Source organism: Carlito syrichta, unplaced genomic scaffold (assembly GCF_000164805.1).
Source record: "Carlito syrichta isolate Samal-C Ts95f unplaced genomic scaffold, Tarsius_syrichta-2.0.1 Scaffold307178, whole genome shotgun sequence".
NCBI classification, from domain to species: Eukaryota; Metazoa; Chordata; class Mammalia; order Primates; family Tarsiidae; genus Carlito; species Carlito syrichta.
In genome coordinates this window covers 3,121-20,473 of record NW_007251274.1, presented here as the reverse complement: position 1 = coordinate 20,473, position 17,353 = coordinate 3,121, and positions in this window count along the sequence as shown.

Below are 17,353 nucleotides of genomic sequence, written 5' to 3'. Positions count from 1 at the left end.
GGCTTTGCGGTAGAGGCGGGAAGGGCGTGGCCTGCAGGGCACGGGTCCAGGCGGGCGGGTTTAGCGGAGCTGCCGTGGAGAACCGGCACCGGTGGTCTCAGCCCGATCGCCGGTCTGGCCAGCCCCGCAGGCCGCCTCCCGCCCAGACCTCTCAGCACGCGATCTCACGACACCGGACACGCGGCGTCTGCACTCGCGGTGCCCAGGCTCGCAGCTGCGCAGACGGATGCCTCCCACGGCTCCCGCCCGAGGCCTCCCGGGTGGGTGCTGAGGCCAGCCCGGGGTGGGGCAGGAGCGCAAGGGGTCGCCCCGGGGCTGGAGGCTCCGTCTGAGGGTCTTCGCTCGTGCTGACCGTGCCCTTCCGGCAGGTCCAGGACCCCCAGCGCCGCGCTGTCCCCATGGGGCTGACATGGCCGTCTCCGCCCGCGAGCAGGGAGGCCTTTGCGGGAACGACCCGGGACTGTCCTGGCGCGACCTTCACCCAGGCCTCTTTGACCACCCTTCGCACCACGCCTGATAGAAAGACCTGCCTTCCACCGCGCTCCAGGTTCTCCTGCCCCTGGGGCCCGCCCGCACCTCCGTCTTGTCCAGGTGGCGCTGGTGGCGCTTGGGGACTATGTTCACTCGGGTCACGCTCCCCACCGCCGCAGCACTCCTGGGTCCCTGTTACTGTGGGGCTACCCTGGTTTGGAGTCCATGTGGCCACCTAGGTATCGTGGGCCAGGGGGCTTTCCAGGAGACCCACCTGGTCCCTGCTGGGTCCCTGTGGACCCTTCCAACCGGGCTTTCCCACCCTGCGCCTTCTAGCCGGGACCTGGAGGGCATCAGCAGAAGAGCAGCAGAGTGGTCCCAGAGGAAGAGAAGAGCAGGGAGGGGGCACAAGGGAAGAGGATGTGGGGTGGGCGGCGAGGACCACAGGCTGCAGGGAATGTGCTGGGGCCCGGGTGGGGGCAGGGAAACTTGCTTTTTGGAGGGCTCTGCTGGTGGGGAGTGGAGGATGGTGCCAGGACCCCGTTCAGAGAGGGAGGAGAGCAGACTCCTGAGAAGGTGGGCCCGCTCACCTTCAGAAAGTGTCCCCTGAGCTGCTCTGGGCAGCCTGGTTGCAGGTGATACTGCCACAACCTCAGGGGACCTCACTGTCCTCCAGGAGCTGTGTTCTGGGGCCCACAGACGACAAACTGAAGAATAACCAAGCCCAGAAATATGTCTCATTGTCGAGTGGCCATGGATGAGGGAGTCAGGGCTGATGACCAGGAGGAGCTGGCCTGGGGCAGCAGGAGTGTCCAGGCAGGGAGGACCCAGGGCAGAGGCCCAGGGAGAAGAGAACATGGCCCATGGAGCACCCCTGCGCCCTCCCATCTGCCTCAACTTTGAGCCCAAGGCAGGGAGGACCCGAGTCTCCCCCCAACCCCCATCTCGGCATCCCCCACTTCCAGACAGACTGTACCCCTAAACCTGCCCACGGCCAGGCCCACGTGCCATCTGCCCTAAGAGGCCAACAACCCAGCTTCAATCTCTGTGAGGAGGTTCAACATAGTCCACACTGCAGCTGACTTCTGAGGAAAATGTGTTTATGGACCTTCCTTTCTCCACTCAGGAGAAAGTAGGGAGCGTCGAAGACAGCTTAAAAAGAAAAACCCACTTCTGACCATTTCTGCCAGAACTTGAACCATGTTTTCTGCTCCAGCATGTTAATTAAAATGGCAAGCAAACACTGCTTCCCTCAAACCCTCTCACAAGCTTTCTAGAATATCTCCCAAAGCTTCTCATTGAAGGTGCCTTAAAACTTTGAATCTTGGCATTGAACACAGCGCCCGCCCAGATGGAGGTTTTCTGCTGACATGGAGAGACACTTTTGTGTGGCAGCCCCCCAGTTCCACTCCCTTACTGCTTTAGTCAGCCTGGGCTGTAGTGACAGAACACCATCAACTGTGCAGCTGGAACCACAGGAAGCATACTTCACACGGCTCTGAAGGACGGGGAGTCAGAGATCAGAGGATGCCATGGTAGAACTCAGGTGAGGGCCTCTTCCCTCCCAGCTCCCCAAGGAAACTACCGTGCTAAAGTAAAATTGCATCCCCCAATTCAGAATGCAACCTTTTTGGGGACAAGTTAAAATTGAGGTCATTAGGGTGGGCCCTCATCCAACATGACCATGTCCTTCTAAAAAGGGGATATCTGGACATAGACATGCACATGGGAAGAACGCCATGTGAAGATAGAGGCAAAGGTCGGGTGAAAATTCTACAGACCACGGAATACCAAGGATTGGGCCACCGTTAGGAGCTGCAGAGAGGCCTTAAAGCCTCAGAAGGAAACATCCCTGCCCACATCCTCATCTCAGACTTCTATATGTATAAGAAGGGACTCGACTGTGTATGCATAATACTGGCATGACAGCAGTGTGATCTGTCCCCTTGAGTGGTAGCTTTTTTTTTTTTTTTGAGTTGGAATCTCTGTCACCCAGACTGGAGTGCAGTGCCCGCTCCCGGCCACTGCAGCCTCGACCTGCTGGGCTCCGGCGAATCTTCCACCTCAGCCTTCCAAGTAGCTGGAACTACAGGCGTGTGCTACCAAGCCCAGCTAATTATTTTGATTTATTGTAGAGATGAAGTCTCGCCAAGTTGCCCAGGCGGGTCTCGAACCCGCGGGCTCAGGCAGTTCACTCACCTCGTCCTCCCAAAGCGTAGGATTACAGACTGAGCCACCGAGCCCGGCCCAGTGGTAGCTTTTGAAGTTCTCAGTTTTCACATTGTCCCAATGGCCAGGCACAGTGGCTAGCGTCTGTAATCCCAGCACTTTGGAAGACAGAGGCGAGAGGATTGCCTGAACCCAGGGGTTCAAGACCAGTCTAGGCAACATGGCAAGATCTGGTCTCTACAATTAAAAAAAAAAACAAAACTTGCTGAGTGTGGTGATGCATGACTGTAGTTCCATCTCAGTTTCCATCTATTTCAAAGGCTGAGGCAGAAGGATCATCTGAGCCCAGCAGGTCAAGGCTGCAGTAGCCATGACTGTGTCTCTGCACTCTAGCCCGGGCAACAGAGTGAGACTCCAACTCAAACAAAACAAAAGCAACACTAACAAAAAAACATTGTCCCACTGATCAAGCCTTTCTCTTCTGCTGAGGGTGTGTCCTGTTTATGTGCCCGCTTTCCCTGAGGTCAGGAAGGTGCGCCCCTATTTGTAGGGAGTCTTTTTATCATTCGTATTAACATCTCTGAGCTATCCAGGACTGACTTGGGGTGTGGTGGAAGTCGGGGTGCAGTTTTCCAAGGCCCCAGCATTCCTGTTGTGGGGATCACTCTATCAATGGCTCTGAGGCGCACCTCTGCCACTATACAGGTGACCAAGTAAGCCCGGGGGTAGAGCATGTCCAGGTTTGGGGCAGCCTGAAGCTGATAGGGCTCTCTTTAAGAAGACATGAAAAATAATCATTTTAAAATTAGATACATATTTATTCAGAATGAGAGAAGAAATCACAACAAACTGAAAAAAAATTTTTTTTTGAGTCGGAGTTTCACTCTGTCATCCAGCCTGGAGGACAGTGGCATGCTCACAGCTACCACAGCCTCGACCTGCTGGGCTCAGGCAATCCTTTCACCTCAGCCTTCAAAGTAGCTGGAACTACAGGCGCAGGCCACCACACCTGGCTAATTTTTCTTGATTTATTGTAGAGATGAGGTCTCCCCAAGTTGCCCAGGCTGGTCTTGAACCCGTGGGCTCAGGTAATCCTCTCACCTCGGCCTCCCAAAGTGCTGAGATTAGAGGCATGAGCCACCACGCCCAACCCTAAACTTTTTTTAAAAAAAAATTTATTAATAGGCTGGGTACAGTGGCTCATACCTGAATCCCAGTGGTTTGGGAGATCAAGGTGAGAGGATTTCCTGAGCCCACGAATTCGAGACCAGCCTGGGCAACTTGTGAGACCTCATCTTTACAGTAAATCAAGAGAAATTAGCTGGGCATGGTGGCATGCGCCTGTAGTTCCAGCTACTTGGAAGATCAGGAGTTTGAGACCAGGCGTTTGAGACCAGCTTGCTTGAGGCCAGGAGTTTAAGACCAACTTGGGCAACATAGTGAGACCTCATCTTTCAAAAAATAAAAAAAAAAAATAGCTGAGTGTGGTGGTGCATGTCTGTACTCCCAGCTACTTGGGAGACTGAGGCAGGAGGACTGCTTGAGCCCAGAAGGTCAAGGTTGCAGTGAGCTACTATTGCACCAGTCTAGGCAACAGAGCGAGATCCTGTCTCAAATAAATAAGTAAATAAATAAATAATGGACTAGTAGCACAAACATTACAAAACCCAGACAAATACCACAATTTTTTTTTTTTTAGTTGGAATCTGACTCTTGTTGCCCAGGCTGGAGTGCAGTGGCACGCTCACAACCACCACAGCCTTGACCTGCTGGGTTTAGGCGATCCTTCCACCTCACCCTTCCAAGTAGCTGGATCTATAGACACACACCACCATACCCGGCTAATTTTTATGATTTATTGTAGACACAAGTCTCATCAACTTGCCCAGGCTGGTCTAAAGCCCCCGGGCTCAGGCAATCCTCTCGCCTCAGCCTCCCAAAGTGCTGGGATTACAGACTGTGCCACCGGGCCTGACCCACCATTTTTATTCATAACTGTACTACATCATGATACTTTTTCATTCACAATTTTTTTTTTTTTTGAGTTGGAGTCTCACTCTGTTATCCAGACTGGAGTGTAGTGGTACACTCATGACTGCCACTGCAGCCCAACCTGCTGGGCTCAGGCGACCCTTCAGCCTCAGCCTTTCAAGTAGGTGGAACTATAGGCATGTGCCACCACACCCAGCTAATTTTTTGATTTATCATAGAGACGAGGTCTCGCCATGTTGCCCACGCTGGTCTCGAACTTGTGAGTTCAGGCAATCCTCTAGCCTCTGCCTCCTAAAGTGTTGGGATTTCAGGTGTGAGTCACCATGCCTGGCTTTCATCCACATTTTTACTGTGTCCTCTTTTTTTTTTTTTTTTTTGAGTCAGTGTCTCACCCTGTCACCCAGGCTGGAGTGTAGTGGCACGCTCAGCCACCACAGCCTCGACCTGCTGGGCTCCGGTGATCCTTCCGCCTCAGCCTTCCAAGTAGCTGGAACTACAGGTGCGCGCTACCACACCCAGCTAATTTTTTTGATTTATTGTAAAAATGAGGTCTCACCAAGTTGCACAGGCAGGTCTCGAACCCGCGGGCTCAGGCAATCCACTCACCTCAGCCTCCCAAAGGCGTGGGATTACAGACTGAGCCACCGAGCCCGGCTACTGTGTACTCTTATAACAAGTTTGCAGTATCATTTTCCAAAGAGAAAAGTGAAGGATAATTTAGTCCTCTAACATGCTGACTTTTTTTTAAAAGCACGACTTACTCTACAGTTTACTGATTATTGGTTATGCCACACACATTGTTAAGACTGTCATCAGATCTGGAGGAAACTTCGCCTAGCTCCTTTCCTCTACAGGCAAAGAGTCTGGGTGTTGGTTTTCTTCCAAGAAGACTAACCTGAAGTGTCCACTGCGATGAGCCCTATCATGTCACACTCTTGTCACATTGGTGTGGGAGTCTGCATTACCCAGTGAACGTCAATCAGCAGGAATTTTAGTCCTTTTCCAGAAGTGCCTGTGATTCACTCTGCCTCACTAGTGGCTGTGGGTGTTCCTGGAAGCTGTTTTCTATCCAGGATGTCTGACCTTTACATCGCTCTGAAGGGAGAGACTGAGAAAGACACGACGGACTCTGCTGAACCCCAACTGGTGTTTCCCAGCCCAGTTTCCCCTTGGCCAGGTTCAGAGTGTCCCCCACCCCATCCCCTCAGTCCCAGCCAGCAGTGGGGGAGGGGGGACAGTGTGGGGACAGCACGGCGACCCTTGTGGTCATGGTATCTTAGCAAATTCTACAAAATGACCACAGGATAAGGCTCCTTCAGGGGTCTGCGTAGAGGTTCCATCGGTTTCCGTAATCTATCCCCTTGGGTGAACTTGCTTTGTCCCTGGTCTTTTGTTCATCTGTGCCTGTGCCACACTGTCTCATGCCTCATGGTCTTGAACTAGGTTGCTGCAATCCCTTTGCGTGTTCAAGGTGTTGACGGGATTCTGGTGCCTCCCACGGCAAAGCCTTGGCCTTTTGCAGCTCCCAGGGCTGCATTCCTGGCTCCTGGCCACCTTCTTCTTCCACCTTCGTAGCCAGCAGTGGCCAACCATGGCTCTCAAACTCGTACCTGGGATTAATTTTAACCAAGTATCGTCGACATGGAGACAACTGCCTTTAAAGACGGGACACATCACGCCATGTGACACTGTGCCACACCATGCAGGGCTGCGGGGAAGCCCCAGTTGTGGTTGGCATAGGCGCAGAAGGGTGGGAACACAGCCTACAGCTTTTATGGAGGGCCTGCCCCAGTGCTATCTTTGCAGACAAGGTCTTAGCATGGCAGCGCCATCCTCCTGGAGGCCACCCCACTCCAAGGAGGTCCATACGGACACACAAGTCCAACATCCCCTTGTTCTTTGGGGTTCTGGTGACAATATATTCCTAATTTGCACATTTTGCTCCCAGATTCAAATCAACAGGCACTCTTTTTTTTTTTTTTTTTTTTGCTGAGTTGGAGTCATACTCTGTCTCACAGACTGGAGTGCAGTGGCCGCTCCCAACCGCCGCAGTCTCAACTTGCTGGGCTCCAGCGATCCTTCCGCCTCAGCCTTCCAAGTAGCTGGAACTATGGGCATGCACTACCACACCCAGCTAGTTTTTGATTTATTGTAGAGACAAGGTCTCACCAAGTTGTCCTGGCTGGTCTCAAACCCGCGGGCTCAGGCAATCCACCGCCTCAGCCTCCCAAAGTGCTGGGATTACAAGCTGAGCCACTGAGCCCGGCCAACAGGCACTCTTATTAGTGTCCTCAGAGTGTTTTTCCCCACAGATTCTGCCAACCACTCCTGAGGTCTGCAGGCTGCCCAGGGATTTCTGGAGAAGAAGCTTCTTCTCTTGACCTCATGCTGCCCACCATCAAATCAGCACTGGCTTCCTCTGGCTCTCCAGGAAACGGAGGATCTTGCAGCCCCTGAGCATGTGGTCCTCATCCCAACGGCCTGTTATGCTTTGAGTCGTGTGAACAGCACTCATGAGCTCAGCTCAGCAGTGAGGCCTCCCTAGACAGGATGGAGCCAATCCCAGGCTTCAGGCATATCCCACCTGCAATGGGGCACCTTTCGCATCCTCAGCCCCTCACCAGATACCAGGTGCAGGAGGAAGGCCCTCTCTCCAGACCCCTGAGCCACTAGAGAGCCCCTTGGGATTCATGGTGCGAGCAGCAGTGGGAGCCCTAGACTATGCTTCCGGTACGTCGCATCCGATGCCATGTAGCCCGGTGTGACACAGCTGCTCATCCCTCAGCCTGGACGCCATTGATACAGGATGACCAGGGAGCAACACGCTTGGTTCAACTCCAGGCGAACAACCTGGCAACGAATAGTCCCACCTTCATGTCTGTTACAAACGACTGGCCATGTCCTAAAAGTTGTCCTCTTCAAGTAAAAACCTTTGGGAATCTCTTGCCTCACAGATGCCCAAAATATAAGTCAAAATCACACGTCTCTCCACACAAGGCCCAGCCAGGACCCTCCGTGCTCCCTTCTTGACTATCACATTCACGTCTGCATGGGTCCCCACACCTCATGACAACCAGTCCTGCAAATCTGTCTCTTCTAAGGTCATCACAGCCTCCTCTGTGTCAAGCCTTGCTCTGCCTCTCCCTTATAAGAACATAAGAACGCTGGGATTACAGTCAAGGCCCTCCCGGATAATCTGGATCATCACCCATCTCAGCTCCTTATGGGGTCACACCTACATAGTCCCTTCCCCATATAGGGTGACACTCACAGGCCCAGGACAAGGATAGCAGGCATCTCTCATTCCCCTGATCCCCCTCACAACACTTAGGCTGCTGCTGTTATAGATTTTAATTTTCTAGACACATTTTAAGCCCTATTAACAGTATTATTAAGCCGGGCTTGGTGGCTCAGCCTGTAATTCCAGCGCTTTGGGAGGCCGAGGTGAGTGGCTTGCCTGGGCCCGTGGGTTCCAGACCCGCCTGGGCAAATTGGCAAGACCTCATCTCTACAATCAATCAAAAATTAGCTGGGCGTGGTAGCGCACGTCTGTAGTTCCAGCTACTTGGAAGGCTGAGGCGGAAGGATCGCCGGAGCCCAGCAGGTCGAGGCTGTAGTGGCCGGGAGAGGCCACTGCACTCCAGTCTGGGGGTGACAGAGTGAGACTCCAACTCCAAAAAAAAAGTATTATTGTTGCCCGACCCGGTTCTTACGCCTGCTTCACAGAAAAGCCCATACACCGAGAGAAATCGTTGCCATAGAGAAAGAGTTTAATGATCGCAAAGCAGCTGAGCGAGTAGGACAGGAGATATTTCTCAAATCCACTTCCCCAAGAATTTTAGGTTAGAGCTTTTTAAGGAATGATTTGGCAGGCAGGAGGCTAGGGAGTGGGTGCAACTGATTGGCTGGGGATGAAGCACAGGGGTGTCGAAACTGTCTTTGTGCGCAGTCAGTTTCGGGGGGGGTCACAGGATTGGTGGAGCCAGCTCCTTGGTATGTGTGCCAGGCCCAAGTGGGGTTATGGGTCCATCAGAGTGCAAAGTCTGAAAAATGTCTCCAACACCACATTTAGGTTTTACAGTAGTTGCTACGTATAATGCAAGTCCCACGGCCCTTGGCTAATGTCCCCTAGGAAGTCAGCCATCACAGAGACAGCTAAGTAGGAAAGGATGGAAGAAATGGGGGTCCCTAGAGACTAGAGCTGTTCAAGCCCTTCGGCTGACCAAATCTTAGGATGCCATCAAGGAGATCTGAGCAACCTCAGGCTCATTGTTTAAGATCAGCCTTGCGGGCAGCTTCCCTTGGGTCAGGACGTGAGATAACCAAGATTAAAATGGAAACCAACTTAGAAACAACAGATTTGTTAATTTCTACACAGAGCCTCAACGTTGCAGGGCTCGGGTTTATTCCGTAGATTTTATCCCATAGCCCTATATTAATTTTTATATAGACACTTCCAGGATTTTTACTGTTTTATAGTTATTATTCATTAAAATTATTATCATCATTGAGACAAGGTCTCGCTCTGCTGCTCAGGTTGGAGTACAGTGGCACAGTCAGTTCACTGCAGCCTTAAATTCCTGGACTCAAATGATCCTCCTAGCTCAGCCTCCCTACTAACTGGGACTAGAGGTGTGCACCACCATACCTAGCTAATCTTAATTTCTTTGGTAGAGACAGGGTCTCTATGTTGCCCAGGCTGGACTATTCATTGTATTTATGTGCAATATGTCCTTTTTGTTGTTTTTGTTGGGGCTCAGAAAATGACACCCCAAAGTGAAGGCCTCAGAAGCAATTTTCTCTCTTCTGCCCCCTATCTAGGGTCTCTCATTTTCCCCCAGGCTAGTCATAGAAGCAAAAACGTTTTCCCCCAAAGTTAGTCATAAAACCTAGAAATGACTCTAACTTTCCCCTATCTTTCTGTGTAAATACTGTTCATAAAAGACTTCTCTGACTTACCTTGTCTGACTGTAGGTTCTAAGACCTCTATGCCATCGCCACTGCCAGGAGGAAAGAAGAAGCTGTTCAGAGAGGCCCAGAAGAATCTGACAGATGGGCCTTACTGGTTTTCCTCTGTTCATTAGCATCAGATGTTGCCCTCCTTGTCCACTCCTATCTCTCCACAGCTGTCCATGCTTCATTGCTCCCAAGAATGAAAATAGACCGTTCTCCCTGGACCTTTGGGTCTTCACACTTAAGGCTCTGGTGTCACATAAAACCGCAGTCAAATGTCTTATGCTTTCCTCTTTTAATCTGCCTCTTTTTCTGTCAGTTTTTCAGCAAAACTTCAGAGGGCAAAGGGAAATTTTCCCTTCACCCCTATACTTTTCATTCCTCCCTGTACCTCTGAGCTGTGATCTGGGACAAGTTTCCATCTACTTGAAGGACACCATTAAGTATTTCCTGGAGTAAAGTTTGATGGTGACAAATGTTCTCAGATTTTGTTTCTCTAAAATGTCTTTATTCAACTTTCATTTGTGAAATATACTTTCTGCTGGATTTAGAAATCTTAAGTTGCCAGTTACTTACTTTCAGGAATTTGAAGTTTTCTTTTCATTGTGTACTGGTTCCCATTGATCCTGTTGAAAAGTCAGTGGTTGAGGCTGAGGTGGGAGGATCACTTGAGGCCAGGAATTTGAGACCAGCCTGGGCAACACAGTAGATCCCATCTCTTAAAAAAGAGTGGTAGCACATATCTGTAGTCCCAGTTACTTGGGAGACTGAGGCAGGAGGATTGTTTGAGCCCAGGAGTTTGAGGTTACAGTGAGCTATGATCATACTACTGCACTCCATTGGGCAACAGAGCAAGGCCGTAACTCTAAAAAGAAAACAAACAAACAGACAAGTCAGTGTTCACTGTTTTGATTTTGTACCTTGAAGATAACAGATAAAAGAGAACAGAAATTTTCCCTTTATCTTTGATCTCAGCTGTTTTGTTATGATGTGTTTATGTTTTGCTTACTTTGAGTTTTTCTTCTTGGGCAGCACGGGACATCCTGATTCTGAAGCTACTACCCCTTCAGGTACTGTTTCTGTCCCATTCTCCCTCTTAGTTTCACCTAGGAATTCAATCACATTGTGTTACACCTTTTTACCTTGTCTGTTCTGTCCATTATATTTCCCACTGTTTTTCAGCATGAATATTTTCTCCAATCTATTTTCCAGTTCTTTAATTCTTTCTTTAGCTGGATCTAATCTGTTTCAAACCAATATATTATGTTTTTGTCAGCTTTATTGAGTTGGTTTTTTTTTTTTTTTAGTTGGAGTTTCACTCTTTGTCACCCAGACTGGAGTGTAGTGGCACTGCCACTGCAGCCTCTATATACTGGACTTAAGTGATCCTTCTGCCTCAACCTTCCAAGTAGCTGTAACTACAGACACATGCCACTATGCCTGGCTAGTTTTTGTGATTTACTGTGGAGACGAGGTCTCACCAGGTCACCCAGGCTGGTCTTGAACCCCTGGGCTAAGCAATCCTGTCACTTCAGCTTCCCAAAGTGCTGGGATTACAGGCTGAGCCACCATACCTGACCTGAGATTTGATTTACATACAATAAAATGGACCATCTTAAAATGCATAAATCAATCAATTTTGTCAAGTTTTCTTGATTTTTATATATGTTTTTGATGTTTTTACTTTGAAAAATTCAAACTCACAGAAAAGTTACAATGATAATACACATGTTCCACTTGGGCCCCCTACTTGTTAACATGCTGTTATCTCAGCTTGTCTTATTCTCTCTATATGTAATCATTGTTAGGGTACAGATAGGGTGGGGGCGATGGATGGGAAGGCACAGAACCACAGGAGCCAGCATGCTGGAGGTGTGTACTGGTAACCAGAGATCCGAGTAATGCAAAGAATTGCAACACAGAAAGAAGTGAAAGAAGAAAATATTTATTTAAGAAAGATTCACTTCCCACAGACAGGAAGCAGGCCTACACTCTAGATGAGTGTGGCACTGTAGCCCCTCGAGCCCTGGCTTAAATCCTTTCCCCTGAAGATGTTGCAGTCAGGTAGACATGACTACTGTGACTTCCTTATCGACCACCTATGGATGTCTTGGAGACCCTGTGATGCAGAGACCCACTAATGTCTGTCCATATTATCACAATCCCTAGAGAGGAGCATGACAAGAATCCTAGTGCTCCTGTACATTCCTGAACAACATTCCCTAGAGCTAATGGAGGGTGCACTTCCCCTTATCTCCTATGCATTCCCACTGGATAACTTCGGGGGATCCTTGACTTCCCTGTAGACAGTGCCCAATCTATAGGAAGATCAAATTCCCACCTGCTCCCCTTCTGAGTGGTCACAAGTCCTGCAATCTGCATAACTTTTGTAATCACAAGTTTTGTTATTTGTACAATCCTTGCCCAATGCATGATATTTTAGGCCTTGTAAACTCCCTTTACTCTAGGCAAGCTTGACTGCTGCTTCTGCTGGACTCTACTGATAAAAGCTATGAGATACCTCTGATGCCTGGCACCAGGAAGTCCGGACAGAAAACCCTGAGGGGGGTCCTGGTCACCATGTACCAAGTATACAATGGATCGATTCTGGTCATGCTTGAGAAGTCTGGGTTTCTAAAAAAGATAAATTCCAATAGGCCAGTACCGGTCATGCTTAAGAAGTCTGTGTTTGTGAAAGGTATGGAGTCTGTGTTTCTGAAAAGACAGTCAGCAAAACTAATCTTTAGCTAGAGTATGCATTTCTCCAAAACATAACTTCTAATTTCTCATCATTGTATTAAGGTTTAGGAACAAGATAAAAATGGATTTCTCCAGGACACAGCTTCTACTTCTTCCTCATTGTGTCAGGGTTTAAAAACAAGATAAAAATATGGCTTCCTGCTCTTGGTCTGTCCTTTCAACCATATTCTTGTTTTTTGTTATAAATTCAGAGCCATTTTGAGAACAGATATAATGACCCTTCACCTCTAAGTACTTCAGCATGGATCTCAAAAGAACAAAGACATCCCCATTCACAACTGTGGTGCAATTATTAAGTCACTGAATAACTTTGGAATTTTTCATTGGTAGAATTGTATTATGCAACGTGCAGTACATATTCCAAGTGGTGACTTGTCCCAGGTATGCACTTTAGAATCACTTTTTCCTGATCCAGGATTCATTCCAGGATAGTGCATGAAAGGTTTCTGTTTGTTGTGGTTTGCTTGTTTGTTTCATCTTCCTGCAGGGAAGACCAAATTGTCATTTGACCAGTAGCTAGGTGAGAGGATCACCTTAATCCACTTGGGGCTTGAGATGACTCCAGGCTGGCCTTTAGTCCCTATAAGGGCAATGCTGTTTCTAGCTTTCTTTTGCTTTTAGGGTGTAGCCCTTTGGGGTCCCAAGGGAATGCCTAAAGTGTTTACCAGGTGCCCCAACCTGATCTCCGACTTTTGTCCTATAGCCCTGTGGGTCTGTGGAATGCCACAGCTTCGCACCATTTCTTCTAGAGTTGTAACACCCTCCAGGAATTTGGTGCTTGGATCCCTGTTAGGATACACTCCCAGTGAGGCCTCCAGAATGTTAGGTCAGGCCCACTGGGGGTGTGGGGTGGCTGGTGTGTGATCCGATGAGGCATGAAAGATGCAAAGAATTGTACAGAAGTTAGATTAGAAAATATAGTTTATTTAGAAAGTAAATTGGAGAGAGAAAGAAAGAGGGAATTCACCTTCCCAAGGCAGGGGAGGGGGCCAAAGCCAGAGTCTAGTAAAGCAATGGCTGCTGGCTGCTTGTGGTTGAGTCCTTTTAATCCTTCCCTTTGATGGGGGAAGGTCATTAAGGTGATTGGGTGGTGGTCTGCTCCACGTCATCAGGAAGGGGCAGGTAAGCACAGGTACTGATGTCAGGTGATGGACAGTAGGCAGATGGGTGGGTTAGTTACATGATTACTGCCATGGTGGTGGGGTATGTCTGTGTAATGAAGGTCACAAAGGGCTGTTTAGGTTAACTTGAGTCCTAGGGGTGGAGGCAAATAATTGAAATAGAAAAACAAATTAGTACAAAACAAGCTGGTGGGGAGGGTTATAGAACAATTATCAGTAGCTACCTCTGAGAAACCGGTTCTGCCTTTGGCTAGTGATTAGAGGATAAGTTAAGTGAACCACTAGAAAAACATGAGATTTAGGCCATGTTAAAATGGCTGTTTGGGTATATTGAATCTATGGGTATATTGGGTATATTGAATCTATGTTATGTCCTTTCAGTCCCAAAGCTGGCATCACCACTCTGAGAAACCTCTTCTCCTATCTTGCCCAGTACATACTCACTGCTGCAAAGTTCTGTAGGGGTTTAGAGTTTGTGTGATATCATTCAGCCCTCTGAGTTGTCCTCAGGAGGAAGATGAAACCGAAGCAATTCAGTTTCTATTGTATGATGCCCTTCCCTTCAGTCCTGACCTGGATTTTTCAGTTCTTTGGTGCTTTGAGGAATTCTTTTTTAAATGGTAGCCACTGTTTTTAGTTGTTTTCTCTGCAATATTCGGACTGAGTTACTTAGTCTGCTATTCTCAGAGAGAGAGCAGTTTCTGTGCTGGCACATTTTTCTTGGTTTTCCCTCCATTTCTTACTTTTTAGCTTTTTAATGAATTTTTTCCATTAATTTTTAAAATTACATTTTCCCCTCATTGCCGGTTTGGAATTTATCATCATATTTATCATTTAAGTGGCTAATCAGTACACTTTACCTTGCAATTTCAACACTGCAAGGCTTGATATTAAACAAATTCTTAACTCTTCTCCCCAAAATGAAAAGATCCAGCACACTTTTTACCTTGCCTGTTCTATAGTGCCCATTATTTTTCTCTCTGCTTCAGCATGAATATTTTCTCCAATCTATCTTCCAGTTCTTTAATTCTCTCTTTAGCTGGATCTAATCTGCTGTTAGACCCATCTATTATGTTTTTATCAGTTTCACTGAGATATGATTTATATATAATAAAATGGAATGGCTTAAAATATGTAATTCAATAAATTTGTTGTTTTATTGATGTTTATGTATATATTTGATGTTTTCATTTTGAAAAATTTCAAACATGTAGAAAATTTACAATAAGAGTATTTATGTTCCACCTGGGTCCCCCAATTGTTAACATGTTGCTAAATCTGCTTTTGTCTCACTTTCTCTATATGTAATTATATTGTTGTTTTTGTTTTACTTTTCAGAGTCTATAACTCTGATAATCTTCTTTCCAATTTACGGGCAATTGTTGTCCAGTATTTTAGGTTTGTTCTTTTCATTATCATTATTTTATACAATGTTCACTTGGATTCACATATGCATATTGGACTACAATTGTCCCTTAGTATCCTGGGGTTTCAGGATCCCAGAGTATACCAAAATCTGTGGATGCTCAAAATCCCGATGTAAAATGGTATGGTATATGTACATAACCTATGTACATCCTCCCATATACTTTAAATCATCTCTAGATCACTTATAATATCTAATGTAATGTAAACACTATGCAAATAGTTGTTATAGCATATTGCTTTTAAATTTGTATTATTTCTTACTGTTTTGATTTAAAAAAATTTTTTTCAATCTGTGGTTGGTTGAGTCCATTGATGTGAAGCCTGCAGATATGAAGAGCCAACTATATTCTTTTGGGATAATTTTCCTTCTTGCTAAAGAATACATTTTAGTAGCCCCAACTACTCAGGAGACCAAGGCAGGAGGATCCCTTGAGTCCAGGAGTTCAAGTCCAGCCTGGACAACATAGAGAGACTCTGTCTCTTGAGGGTGAAAAAAAAGTATACACTTTAGAAGTCTCCTTGGTATGGCCAGTTTTTGCTAATCTGCAAGTATGTTTATTTAGCCCTTCCTTTTGAAAAGTAGTTCTGGGCTGGGCTCGGGGCTCAGCCTGTAATCCCAGCACTTTTTAAGGCCAAGGCTAGTGGATTGCCTGAGTCTGCAGGTTCGAGACCAGCCTGGGGAACTTGGCGAGACCTCGTTTCTACAATAAAATAAAATTTAAAAATAGCCGGGCATGGTAGCGCACATCTGTTGTTCTGGCTACTCGGAAGGCTGAGGCAGAAGGATCACCAGAGTCCAGCAGTTCGATGCTGGAGTGGCTGTGAGCCTGCCACTGCATTCCAGCCTAGGTGACGGAGTGAGACACCAACTCAAAAAAAAAAGAAAGAAAGAAAAGAAAAGTTGTACAGTTCTGGACTGACAGTTATTTTATCTCATCATGTTACAGATCTTCCACTGTTTCTGGCTGTACTTGTGTTGTTAAACTCTGCTGTCAATATAACTGTTCTTCCTTTGTGAGTGATCTTTTTTCTCTGGTTGCTTTTATTTATTTATTTGAGTTGGAACCTCACTCTGTTGCCCAGGCTGGAGGGCAGTGGCATGCTCACGGCTACCACAGCCTCAACTTGCTGGGCTCAGGTGATCCTTCTTCAGCCTTCCAAGTAGCTAGAACTACAGGCATGCGCCAGCACGCCTGGCTAACTTTTTGATTTATTGTAGAGATAAGGTCTTGCCAAGTTACCGGGGCTGGTCTCGAACCCATGGGCTCAGTCAATCCTCTCACCTCAGTCTCCCAAAGTGCTGGGATTGTAGGCATGCACCCGGCCTTCTGGTTGTTTTTAAAATCTTGGTGTGGTTTCTGCTGCTGACAGTGATGCTCCACAATGTCTGGGTGACAATCTTACTCTGCTGGGCGTTGTACTACCTGCATCTGTGGATTTGCGCTTCCTGTAAGTTCTCTCCTTACATCCTGCCTCTCCCACACTCTCTCTGTTCTCTCTAGGACTCTAATTAGACACTTCCATTTTAGTCTCCGAGTCTCCTAGTGTCTCTTTACCCTTTGATTGGTTCTTTGGAGCATTCTGGGTAATTTCTGCAGCCCTGGGTTCATTTCACTGGGTCTCCAGCTGTGTGCAGTCCCCGAGTAATCCACCACCAAGCTTTTCACTTCAATAAGTATATTTCATTCCAGAAATGCCACGTGGGCTCCTCCTCCTGCTAACGCTTTTGTATGGTCTCCTCTGTTCTCCATCTGCGGATCTTTTCTTTACCACCTGGGTCCCGATGACCCACAGATTAACATCACCCTGAGGGACTGGTGACATGAGTTGACTCCAGGACAGGGCCTGCCATTTGTGGGGATTCGGTGCAGGGCCAGGGGCTCTTCACTCTGCATCTGATGGTCGAACACCACCACCACGGAACCCTACTAGCATGTGCACACAATCCAAATGTTAACATCTATGTCTCTGGCTCCACTTCCCCGCACGCCCAAGCCATACCATTCAGTTGCCTCTGAGAAACAGCCAAGTGGCTTCTCTAAGCGGTCCCCGACTGCTCCCGTTGCTTTCACAACAGTTCCCATGTCAGAAAATGGCACATTCCCCAATGCGCTGCCAAATCCTGGGGCTCACCTCGGGCCCTGTCCCCCCAACCCTCCTCCCACATCCAGCCTTCCCAGGGCTCCGCCTTCACTGTTCCTCGCAGGTGACCACCTCTACCCGTCCGGCCACCAAGGGCCGACTCACCGAGCAGCTGCGGACCTACCCTTGAGCGCCCGGACCGGGCTGTTTTGCTGCTTCCTGGACCCAGAGCAGAGTGTTTGAAATGTCAACAAGACAGCAATGGCTCAGTTCCTGCATCCCTAGAGCCAGGCGTTCTCCCTGGTGCTCTCCGAGCACTGAGTCACCGGGTCCTCGCGGCAACCCGTGGGCTGGGGCCTGCTGTCCTCAGCACCGAC